The sequence below is a fragment of the Centroberyx affinis genome, unplaced genomic scaffold, assembly GCF_046629955.1.
Source record: "Centroberyx affinis isolate AG114_WGS23_722 - 3 ecotype Tasmania unplaced genomic scaffold, CSIRO-AGI_Caff_v1 ptg003111l_1, whole genome shotgun sequence".
In the NCBI taxonomy this organism is placed as follows: Eukaryota; Metazoa; Chordata; class Actinopteri; order Beryciformes; family Berycidae; genus Centroberyx; species Centroberyx affinis.
The window spans coordinates 49904-62412 of NW_027281180.1; the positions used below are offsets into that span (position 1 = coordinate 49904).

The following is a 12509-nucleotide window of genomic DNA, read 5'->3' on the forward strand; positions in this document are numbered from 1 at the left end:
ATCAGCACTGTGATATGCTAAATAATAGTGTCAATTTTAGTATTTAAACAACAAATCAAACAATAAAATAAAACAATAAAAACAGTAAAAAAAATAAAATGGTTTGAAACCATGCTTATTTGAAACCAATATGACCAATGTTAATTTTAAGTTTAATTGTTGGAAACATAATAGATGTTTAGCTTGGTGTGACATTAATAAAATACCAAATAAAACAAAGGTCCAAAGGAAAGATTTTAACCTGTCAATCTTCAACAACGTGCTCCCAGGTGAACAACAATAATTTGATTCTGTCTGGTTAAATATCTCATTCATTTCATTTTCCAAATAAAATATCTGGTTTCTTTTACATATGATGTGATTACAAACATTAATATTCTCATTTTAAGGCATAGTTTGTGTGTGTGTGTGTGTGTGTGTGTGTGTGTGTGTGATCCTGTACAGAGTGAATATCATTTCAGCAGCTGTCTTTGGTCAGCAGTGTGAGTGTTTCTCTCTCCCTCCTCTATCTGACAAGAGACACTGAGTAACCAAACGACCCAAACCTAAATCCAGGATAGAGTGGTTCAGTGAATGTGGAGTGGAAGGTGTGGATGTGGATCAGTGTGTCAGAGGAAACTCTGTAGAAGGACAAAGAGCCAGCAGGCCAGTCCAGATAAACTGCTACTCTGTCAGAGCCAGAGGACGAGATTCCTGTGGATACTGGTGTGTTATTGTGCCAGGCAGAGTAATGATCACCATAGCAGCTCAGACTCCAGGACTTTTCATTCCATCCAAGCCCGCAGTCTTCACCCCTTCCTCTCCTGATTCCTCTGTAAGTCACTCCTATATAAACCTCTCCTTTCCACTTGACCTCCCAGTAACAGCGACCAGTCAGACCATTTCTACACAGCAGCTGATGCCAGTAGTCAAATCTGTCTGGGTGATCAGGATATGGCTGCTCCTCTCTCACTGCTGTCACCTTTCTGTTGCCTTTAGACAGGAAGAGGTTTCTGTGTGCTGTGTTTGGGTCCAGTGTGAGTTCACAGGCATCTGATGGAGAGAACAAGACACAATACAGAAACTATTTTTATTCTAACAGAGCTGTTTATTACTTGGTGATTTATTAACACTTTGACCTTTAATTTCTTAACAGTTTCATGATGACACATTATATCAGCCATCATCTTCATTCACAGTAGGACTTGAATGAATAGATGTCACAAACTGCTGTGTAGAGGGACTTTCCATGTAAGCAGTTGAATGTTTGCTGCTTTGTTTTCCTGAATCAAACTAAATACACACTTACACTTCCTCACACCTGGTTTCAACCACTGGACTCCACCATGGTCCACACTGTGGGGGAAACAAAGTCAGACCAGAATATTGTATTTGATGATAGAAACATAACCTTCCCTATGAAGGATTTCCCATACATCACTCATATCCACCATTAAACATTAATCAATACTCCTCAGCTTCTCAGTATGACAGAGAAAATGTGTGTGACTCTCAGCCTTCTAGCAGACGTTGCCTCTCCAGACCTGAGAGAGTCCAGTCTCCAGTGTGGATCCTCCAGTCCAGCAGAGAGCAGCTTCACTCCTGAGGCTCCTGGATGATTGTAGCTCAGGTCCAGCTCTCTCAGATGGGAGGGGTTGGAGCTCAGAGCTGAGGCCAGAGAAGCACAGCCTTCCTCTGTGAGCAGACAGCCTGACAGCCTGCACACACACACAAACACACACACACACACACACAGAGAGAGAGAGAGAGAGAGAGAGAGAGAGAGAGAGAGACACAGACAAATCAAGCCACATGTCAGATGTGGTTGTTGTGATAATGAGGTCAAATTCTAGCAAAACTGTAACTGCCTCAAATACAAACAGTTGACTGATCAGCTTTGTAGTTTCATTTGCTCCAGTTTCAGAGTTCTCCACTCACTTTGAGACAGACTATTAGAAGTCTTTTCTGGTATTTTAGGTTTCAACAACTGAGGCAGCAAGGAGAGGAAAGGATGAAATGTCCACATGGAAAGTAATTCACAGAGTCTAGGAAGTGCTAAATGTTGGTATCATAATTGGTTTTAAAATTACATGAGCACAGAAAATCCTCCACAGGGGTTTGTCTGCTGATAGTAACCTGTATGTAAAGCAGGATGTAAATGATCGTCTGTTGAAAAGGTTGAGGGATACTGACCTGAGAGTCTCCAGTCTACAGTGTGGACTCTCTATTCCAACAGAGAGCAGTTTCACTCCTGAATCCTGCAGGTCGTTGTTACTCAGGTCCAGCTCTCTCAGACTAGAGGACTGGGAGCTGAGACCTGATGACAACTCCTTACAGCATTTCTCTGTGAGCTTGTTTTGATTCAGCCTGACAAAACAGATAGGAATGTTTTACTTGTTCGCCTTGTTTGACAAATGCAGAAAAATTATGACTACAAAAAAACGAAAAAAAAACACACAAATCCATCATAAAACAGCATACAATGTTATAGTTACACCATATTATTACACAAAAGCATCATAACCTGATCTTACCTGAGAGTCTCCAGTCTACAGTGTGGACTCTCCAGTCCAGCAGAGAGCAGCTTCACTCCTGAATCATGCAGGTCGTTGTTACTCAGGTTCAGCTCTCTCAGACTAGAGGACTGGGAGCTGAGAACTGAGGCCAGAGCTTCACAGCTTCTCTCTGAGAGCTTACAGCCACTCAGCCTCAATGGAGATGTACACATATGAAATGTTACTCTCTTTTATTTAATATGATTGATTTCTGTGTTTTGTTAGGCACTGCTATTATGGCTGTGTATGTAAAACTGGATGAGAAGAATACCGATTTTGAATATATTTTAAGATTTCCTTTCCAAGTAAAATAGCTCTTAAATCCTGATGTTAAACATGCATTGTCTTTACAGGTTCAGGACCAGAGCTGGAAATAATACTTGCCCACTCGCCAGTGGCGAGTATTTTTCATCTCGGGCGAGTCAGATACAAAAATCACAACCCGTCAGGCGAGAGAGATTTGCTAAAAAAAAGGAGATACAAAGTAAATGTGATTATTTTTGGAACTCTAAAGAAACGGTCTCCATTGACTTCGGTTGTTTTGGAGAAAGCTGCTAGAGAGCTGTGCTGGGAACCTCCCTGTGTGTTATGTGGACAAACAAACAACAGGCATGAGGGTGAGTAGATAATGACAGAATGCTCATTGTTGGGTGAACTATCCCTTTAAAAGAAAAAAGCCACAACAGGGGTGTTGGGTTAATTTTATATGCTATGCCTGTGATAAAATTGAAGGGCTTGTCTCTGCATCAGCCGGCCTATCAGAACTCTGCACTGTTGCCATAACAACAACACTCAAAGCTGAGGCGACAGGCAGGCAGCTTTTTAGCTCTTTAGCTCACTGACAGAAGTAGACAATGTAAACAACAACAGCAGCATTAAGAACCTCATCCAGAAAAGGAGGTACATATAATTTTAAAGCATGGTTTCCTCCTTTAACAAAGCTGGGGGAGGTTTTCTTTTCATCCCTGCTTGTTTGTTTGTTAGCAAGATAAAGATACCTACGGATGTCTTGATAAACTTATAATATTATATTACATCATCTATAATGGGCTAGTAATAATTTGTCCAGCCCGGTGGACTAGTACCCAAAATCCTTCAGTTCCACCTTCAGTTCAGGAATACTGACCTGAGAGTCTCCAGTCTACAGTGTGGACTCTCCAGTCCAGCAGAGAACAGCTTCACTCCTGAATCCTGCAGGTTGTTGTTACTCAGGTCCAGCTGTCTCAGACTAGAGGACTGGGAGCTGAAAACTGATGACAACTCCTTACAGCATTTCTTTGTGAGCTTGTTTTGAGTCAACCTGACAAAACAGACATGTTTTACTTGTTTGCCTTGTTTGACAAATGTAGAAAAATTATGACTACAAAAAACAAAAAAACCCCACAAATTTATCATAAAACAGCATACAATGTTATAGTTACAACATATCGTTACACAAAAGCATCATAATCTGATTTTACCTGAGAGTCTCCAATCTACAGTGTGGACTTTCCAGTCCAGCAGAGAGCAGCTTCACTCCTGAATCCTGCAGGTTGTTGTTACTCAGGTCCAGCTCTCTCAGACTAGAGGACCGGGAGCTGAGAACTGAGGCCAGAGCTTCACAGCTTCTCTCTGACAGCTGACAGTAGCTCAGCCTGAGGAAGAATCAGTGATGAACAACAAGTTTCAAAATATTTATTTTTTCTCTTCTCTATCAATTTTACATGTAATATATTGAATATATCCAGTTATGTATGCACCTACAGAGATTTATTGCAGGCTTTGACCACTGGCAGCAGCCTCAGAAGAGCCTCCTCTGAAGCAGAGTATTTCTTCAGGTCAAACACGTCCAGCTCTTCTTCTGATGACAGTAAGATGAAGACCAGAGGCGACCACTGAGCAGGGGAGAGTCTGTCTGTGGAGAGACTTCCTGATCTCAGGTGCTGTTGGATCTCCTCCAATAGAGAACGGTCATGCATCTCATTCAGACAGTGGAACAGATTGATGCTACTCTCTGGAGACAGATTCTCCCTGATCTTCTCCTTGATGTACTGGACTGTTTTCTGATTGGTCTGTGAGCCACTTCCTGTCTGTGTCAGCAGGCCTTGTAGGAGAGTCTGATTGATCTGCAGTGACAGGCCCAGGAAGAAGCGGAGGAACAAGTCCAGGTGTCCATTTGGACTCTGTAAGGCCTTGTCCACAGCACTCTGGTAGAGGTGTTTTAGTTTAGATTTGTCTCTTAATAGTGTCGACCACCAGGATGTTGATTGAGTTTCTGACAGTAGATTGACACCAGTGTTGATGAATGACAGAAAGACATAAACAGCAGCCAGAAACTCCTGAATGCTCAGATGGACAAAGCAGAACACCATGTCCTGGTACAGCCCATGCTCCTCTTTAAAGATCTGTGTGAACACTCCTGAGTACAATGAGGCTGCTCTGATATCAATGCCACACTCTGTCAGATCTGCTTCATAGAAGATCAGGTTGCCTTTCTCCAGCTGCTCAAAAGCCAGTTTTCCCAGAGAGAAAATCATCTTCCCGGTCTCTGTATTCCAGTGTGGATCTGTCTCAGCTCTCCTATGATACTTGATGTTCCTCTGTTTGGACTGAACCACCAGGAAGTGGATGTACATCTCAGTCAGGGTCTTGGGCAGGTCTTCTCTCTCACTGGTTTTCAACACATGCTCCAGAACTGTAGCAGTGATCCAGCAGAAGACTGGGATGTGGCACATGATGTGGAGGCTTCGTGAAGTCTTGATGTGGGAGATGATTCTGCTGGCCTGCTCCTCATCTGTGAATCTCTTCCTGAAGTACTCCTCCTTCTGTGGGTCAGTGAAGCCTCTCACCTCTGTCACCATGTCAACGCACTCAGCAGGGATCTGATTGGCTGCTGCAGGTCGTGTGGTTATCCAGAGGCGAGCAGTAGGAAGCAGTTTCCCCTTGATGAGGTTTGTCAGCAGCACGTCCACTGAGGTTGACTCCGTAACATCAGTCCAGATCTCGTTGTTCTGGAAGTCTAGAGGAAGTCGACATTCATCCAGACCGTCAAAGATGAACACAACCTGGAACTTTTCAAATCTGCAGATTCCTGCTTCTTTGGTCTCAGTAAAGAAGTGATGAAGAAGTTCCACCAAGCTGTACTTTTTCCCTTTCAGTAGATTCAGCTCTCGGAAAGTGAATGGAAATGTGAACTGTATATCCGGGTTGGCTTTGTCTTCAGCCCAGTCCAGAGTGAACTTCTGTGTTAAGACTGTTTTCCCAATGCCAGCCACTCCCTTTGTAATCAATGTTCTGATGGGTTTATCTCTTCCAGGTAAGGGTTTAAAGATGTCTTCACATTTGATTGTTGTTTCTGGTCTCACTGGTTTCCTGGATGCTGCTTCAATCTGTCTGACCTCATGTTCATCATTGACCTCTCCACTCCCTCCCTCTGTGATGTAGAGCTCTGTGTAGATCTGATTCAGAAGTGTTGGGTTTTCTGCTTTAGCAATCCCCTCAAACAAACACTGAAACTTCTCCTTCAGATTGGATTTGAGTTGACGTTGGCACACTGCAGCAACAGTTTCTGAATGAACAAATTACATCAATCAGTGGATGTTGCTGTAAATATGAGAAGTTTAAGCATTTCTCAGTGAATGCATACTTTTCCCAACCCCATGGCATCTATTCTGCTCATCACTGGTGGACAAACAGGTCCTGACTGTGTGTGTAGCCGAATGTGAAAGGCAACTGTGGTGGTATTTTCTTTTTAAATAAACAATACTGTGTTCAGCATGATACACCCACATGAACATATCAATAATTTTAGCTGAGGATTCATGAGGATTGTGCTCATTTACCTTCCAATCTGGAACTGAATAGGTCTTTTTTGAGAAATGTCTATATTTACAGCAGAGATGTAGATGTAAACATCTCCCATTTTCCCACTATTTCCCCTCTCCATCATGTTAAACATGTTAAAAGCCTCTTACTGCTCTGCAGAGAGTCAGCCAGCTCCTCCTGCTTCATTCTCCTCAGGAAGAGCAGTGTGATCTGCAGAAAAGCCTCTCTGCTGCTTCCTCCTCACCGTCCACCAACTCCTCATCCTCCCTCTGCCTCTCTAAGCATTCTGGGTAATCTGGACTCAGAACCCTCTGGAATCTCTTCAGCTCATTCTTCATAAAAGTGACAATGTTCTCCTCAAGCAGCTGGAACAGAATAATATTTGAAATAAACTTTCTTACTAAAATTGTGAATAACATCATTAGATCCATCTGGCATAGACTGAAAGCCCATTGGTCTGAAGAGTGCAGCTTGAAGACTACCTCTCCTGGTGGACACTGGAGAAAACATGTGTTAGTTTCATATAATGTCACACACACACACACACACACACACACACACACACACACACACACACACACAGCACACACAGGCGGTTAACCGTGACTGTGTTCTGTCATGATGGATCCTAGTATTAGAAACACAATGTGAACACCACTGTAAATGCTGTTCTGATTATTTTATGTGATGTTTTGAGAGAAGAAACTAAATCAGCAGAGTATCATGACTTCTTTCCTCTGTTCAGTAGAACTGAATAATAACAAACTCATCTGTTTTCAGTTCTTACCTTTGCTCAGTAGAGTGCTGTCCATCTTTGAAATGAATAGGATGACCCATAGACGCATCACTCTTCATGGACACACAGCTGGGTACAGGGGAGTCTGGTCTCTCCTGCTGGATCCTGCTAAGGATTGATAAAACAGGGGCGGTGGCAGTAAAAATGTTAGAGAAGCAGGGTTTTGACCAGCAGGTTGCCAGTTTGAATCCCAGTACCAACTTTGAAAGTCAGAGTGAATATGTAACTCTTTCTGCACCCTGTGCAACTACCACCAATTAGACCTTGAGCAAGGATCTCAACCCCCAGACTGTTCAGGTAGAGCTGCTCAGTGACTAACAGCAGAAGACTGTGGTTGTACTGAGCAGCTCTGGTATGAATATCTGTAACCGTATGGATGTGTAGCAGAGCAATGCTGCAAAAGAGCATGTAACCCTTCTGGATAAATACAGTAATTGTTAAAAAAAAAAGAATGTAATGTACTTTTTGTCTGATAAATGCTGTTCTTTAAAATTAATAAAGAAATCCTTTGACTCTGATGCTGCTCTGATTATTTTATGTGATGTTTTGAGAGAAGAAACTAAATCAACAGAGTATCCTGACTTCTTTCATCTGTTCAGTAGAATCGAATAATAACAAACTCATCTGTTTTCAATTCTTACCTTTGCTCAGTAGAGTGCTGTCCATCTTTGAAATAAAGAGGAGGATCCGTAGACTTGTCACTCTTCATGGACACACAGCTGGGTACAGGGGAGTCTGGTCTCTCCTGCTGGACTGGGCTTCAACACAACAGAGACAGAGCTTTTACTCTGAATAATGATGGGTTAATGATTTCACTGCTGAGCTCTGAGATGGAGAACAGTCGTGGACAGTTACAAATCCTCATCTTACCTCTTAGCTTTGGTCTGGCTGTCATGTTCTCCAGACAGAGTGGTTTTATAGGGAGGGAGCCCCTCCTCTCTCTCCTCAGACAGACTCATAGTAGAGCGAACACCTTTACACAAACACACTATGGTTGATTCATTACAACAATGTTTCCGTCACAGGATATATTATTTCAATTGCTGTGATCATTCATGTCAGTAACATGTCACATATACATTAAGTGCACAAAATATTAAAAAATAACTTCTCTTTCCATCACATAGACTGAGCAGGTACAGGACATTTAAACCTCTAGGACAATTGAGATGGACGTTGCAAAAGGGGTTTGAGTGAAACAAAATGTATCTCAGTATTGGTAAGATGGTTGTGTTTTGCACACTTGAAGTATTAACAGTGGATAAAATGCACTTCAGTCAAGCTGATCCAAGCTGTCAGACCAGTTCTGAGACTCCCTGCATTTTTTACAAGCTGAGATTACAATCTAACTGGTGCTCACTCTACTTGGCAATCACTAAAAGTAAATCATTCTCTTATCATTGTCATCAACTGAGACAGAAATGTTGTAATTTCTTCTAATGCATATTTATATCTGCAAGCATCAAATAGACATTTTGAAAAATCCTATCATCATCATCTCAGGCAAGTCTCTATACTGTTATACAACACAATGTGATATGAGCCAGCCTATTCATGAAACATTTATAATGTTCCCTAGTAGGATCCTTACCTGGTGAACTCACAACCAGATCAAGTCAAAGACACTTTCCACCTTCATCTGTAGAGGAAACATTGAGAGAGAAGACGCTGCTTATCCTCCTTCATCAGTCTGTCTGTTGATCTGAGGCTGCTGTCACATCCTCATAACTTAAAGTCTAGAAACATCAGTATGACATCAGACCAGTCGAACCTATTGCCAAACCTGTGGCAAATCACAGATCAGGTAATGTAGTTCTGCTATGTGTCCACTAGATGGAGCACATTAACCTTGTCATCTACAGTGAACTGAGGAGCAGCCTCAGCACAAAACGATGTGACACATGGAGGAGGAGGAATTTGATCACATGAAAATCTCACAGTAGGCAGCAGCGTGGCTCAGTGGTTAGCACTGTGGCCTCACAGCAGGTCTTCAGTTCAAATCTTCACCCTTGTCCTTTCTGTGTAGAGTCTGCATGTTCTGTGGTAGAGCCCACATAAACAGGGCCTGAGTGGGTTTGATGAAGGTAGAAGTGTGTACAGGTTGGTGTTACTAAAAACAACGTTTTGTTAACCCAATGACTGACTCACATACTCACCCTGAAAGCTAGAGTAGGTGAATGTTGCTGCCTCTCTTATGGTCCTGTAGATTTATGACAGTATAGCCTGAATGGTACTATGGAACTTATTTATCATTCTGTATATTCTGTAGTAGCCTAGATAACAGCATGTGCACTATAGCCTATTTGATCACAGTGCATTACTTATGCCAGTGCAGATTGCAATTATAGAAAAAAAATCTGAGAATATCAGAAAAACAACATATCACATATCTGGAAACATAAGAGGTATGGATAACCTAATGAAGACACAATCTGTTGTTCAGGGAAGGAGTATTTTAACTTAATATCCAGTAAACACAGGTAAAACCACTCCTGTTACACTGATAGGATGCTGCTGCTACTACTACTACCACAACTAGCCTACTGCTACTACTGTCACTAAAGGAATAGATATTCGAAAAGGTTCTGTGTCTCTGGTTCACAAGTACACAGACAGAGGCAGTTTTAGGATTTTATAGTCAGTTTATTTCTCTTTTAAGCAGCTGAGAAATCGTTTTAGTTTTTTAGTCTGCGTGTATCGCCAGAATCCCGTCTGTAAACAGGTGCCTCACTATAGAACAGGATAATCATTAAAAACACAAGTGGAATTTAAAAGAGTCATTAAAGTACTACTACTACTACTACTACTACTACTATTACCACAACTACTGCTACTATTACTTCTACTTATATCACACATTCAATGAATAAATCAGACGCACTCAAAAATGAATCTTAATGCATTTATTGCCAAAAGCAGCAGCAGGAGAACAAGTGTTTCAGGCTGAAAGCTTTCTGCACTGTTTCTACAATATTCACTGAAACATGAGGAGCATCCCAACACTAACTCCTCCTCTCCTTCTCTCCCTCCTACTTTCCTCCACTACCTCCTCCTCTCCTTCTCTACTTTTTCCTCACCTTTTCTCTCCCTCCTCCTCGTTTCCTCCTCTCCGCCTCTCCCTCCTAGTCTCCTCCACTACCTCCTTTCCACTTCTATGTTCTCCTCTACCTCCTCCAACCTCCTTTCCTTCACTACCTCCTCCTCTCCTCCTCCTCAACCTCGTCCTTTCCTCCTCTACTTCCTCCTTTCCTCCTGGTTAATGTTATTACATTATTTAGCAAACATATTGTTATCAGGCCTGTAATGTCATAAACTAATAATAAAAACATAAGAAGTTATTACTTCATGGACAAAAAAGCTATTATATCACAGGTTCAAGATTGTATCACGTTATTGGATTTTTATTTCATTATGGGCTTTATAACATTTGATTTTATTATATTATGGTGAATTATTATGGTTTGGTCAATTACTAGGTTTTGGTCTTTTACAGGAACAGATGGATATTTTTGTACAAAATAAAAATGTACTACTGACTCACAAGGAACAGTTAGTGGACTGGATGGATCAGAAAACTGTCAAATGACAATGATACATAAATAAATAAATACATCTCATTGATTTTCCCACTAGATCACACTGTTCCATAACAAAAGCTGAGTCTCTGTTACTGACTTCTCTAACTCATTCTGAGATTTCACGTAGTTCTACTTTTTTAGTTCTACTGCTATCGCTTTTTTTCTTCTTCTGCCCGTCAATAGATGACATCATGCAGATCACTTTGGAAACGCCTCGGGGCTGTAAATCTTACTTGTGAACAGCTGGAACTGAATCATCATCTGAATATCTCTGCATCTATTATGTCATTCTGCTGAATGCATTTCCATACAGGATTTGCATGACATCACTAGTGGTCAGTCCCCATCAAGCCGGCTAGAACAGAAGTGATTTTGCCTTCAAAATTAAAGCATCAAAATTTCAAGAATCAAAAAAAATATTTGTCTATATATATATATCTATATATATCTATCTATATATCTATATTGTCTCCTTCCTCCAACCCACCTCACCTTAAGAAGAAGACGTTTAGTTTACTGACCTCATCACACAGGATTTCTGGGTAATGAAGTCCTCCAAATTCAAACTCTTACCTCTTCCTGACATTTTTGGGCCACTAACATGCAAAGACATGTTAGGACAACCTCTGGACCAGTTAGTGAGTGGTCCGTGGAGTCTAGTCCTGGTCCTACTATCAAAAATAACGTGACATTTATTGCTCAACCCCAACGACTAGTCCGTGGTAGTGAAAAAGTGGTCTGTCATTAACCACACTGTGTCACCGACCGGGATAAACTTGGCTATATTGACCCTGTCTTCAAAATACCACACAATATGAAAGTCCACTTGTGAACACTCCAAGTCCCCACTCCACGGACCAGCTGGTCCGGACCACAAGGACCACACTGCTGGACCACTGAACAACGGGGCCGGACCACAAGGACCACTCCACGGACCAGTGGTTCAGCATATTTTGAAACAGTTAAATAAAAGCAGATAGATAGATAGATAGATAGATCTATTATTATCTAGGTATAATAACACAAACTGCAAAATACAGTGCAACAATAAGAATATAAGCATAATCGATAATAGAATATAGTTAATAGACAAAGGATTAGGATTTCTGACATTTATTCCGCTAACAAAAGTGTTGCCAACACAGCCAAAGAAGGAGAGAGAAGGGAGAAGGTGGATTAGGACCGCAAGTACCACTCCACAGACCACTTACTAACTGGTCCGGACCACAACGGATCACCGCCCCCTAGTGGACAGACCACTGAATTGGTTACAACCTCTGCTGACTGGGCTTCAACACAGCAGAGACAGAGCTTTTACTCTGAGATGGAGATGGAGAACAGTCATGGACAGTTAGAGATCCTCATCTTACCTCTTAGCTTTGGTCTGGCTGTCATGTTCCCCAGACAGAGTGGTTTTAGAGGGAGGGAGCCCCTCCTCTCTCTCCTCAGACAGACTCATAGTAGAGCCAACACCTTTACACAAACACATAAAATGTTGCCTAGCCCACAATACCTATTGTCCTTAAATAATCTGCGTCACGCCGTTAAGTGGAAGTGAAAGTAGCAGCTTCAACAAGGAAATCAACGAGAGAGAGAGAGAGAGAGAGAGAGAGAGAGAGAGAGAGAGAGAGAGATAGGGAGGGAGAGAGAGCGAGAGAGAGAGAGAGAGAGAGAGAGAGAGACATAGGGAGGGAGAGAGAGCGAGAGAGAGAGAAAGAGAGTGAGAGAGGGGGGGGGTGAATCTGCTTTGATTCCTGTCTCTTCGGCGAAAAACACATTATTGGAAAAATAGAATAT

At 41.8% G+C, this 12509-nt stretch overlaps 1 pseudogene; it reads right to left on the reverse strand.

The window, feature by feature from the left end:
- Positions 1-207: 207 nt before the first annotated feature.
- On the reverse strand, positions 208-12171 carry LOC139659464 (NACHT, LRR and PYD domains-containing protein 3-like; annotated as a pseudogene).
- Between the last annotated feature and the right edge of the window lie 338 nt (positions 12172-12509).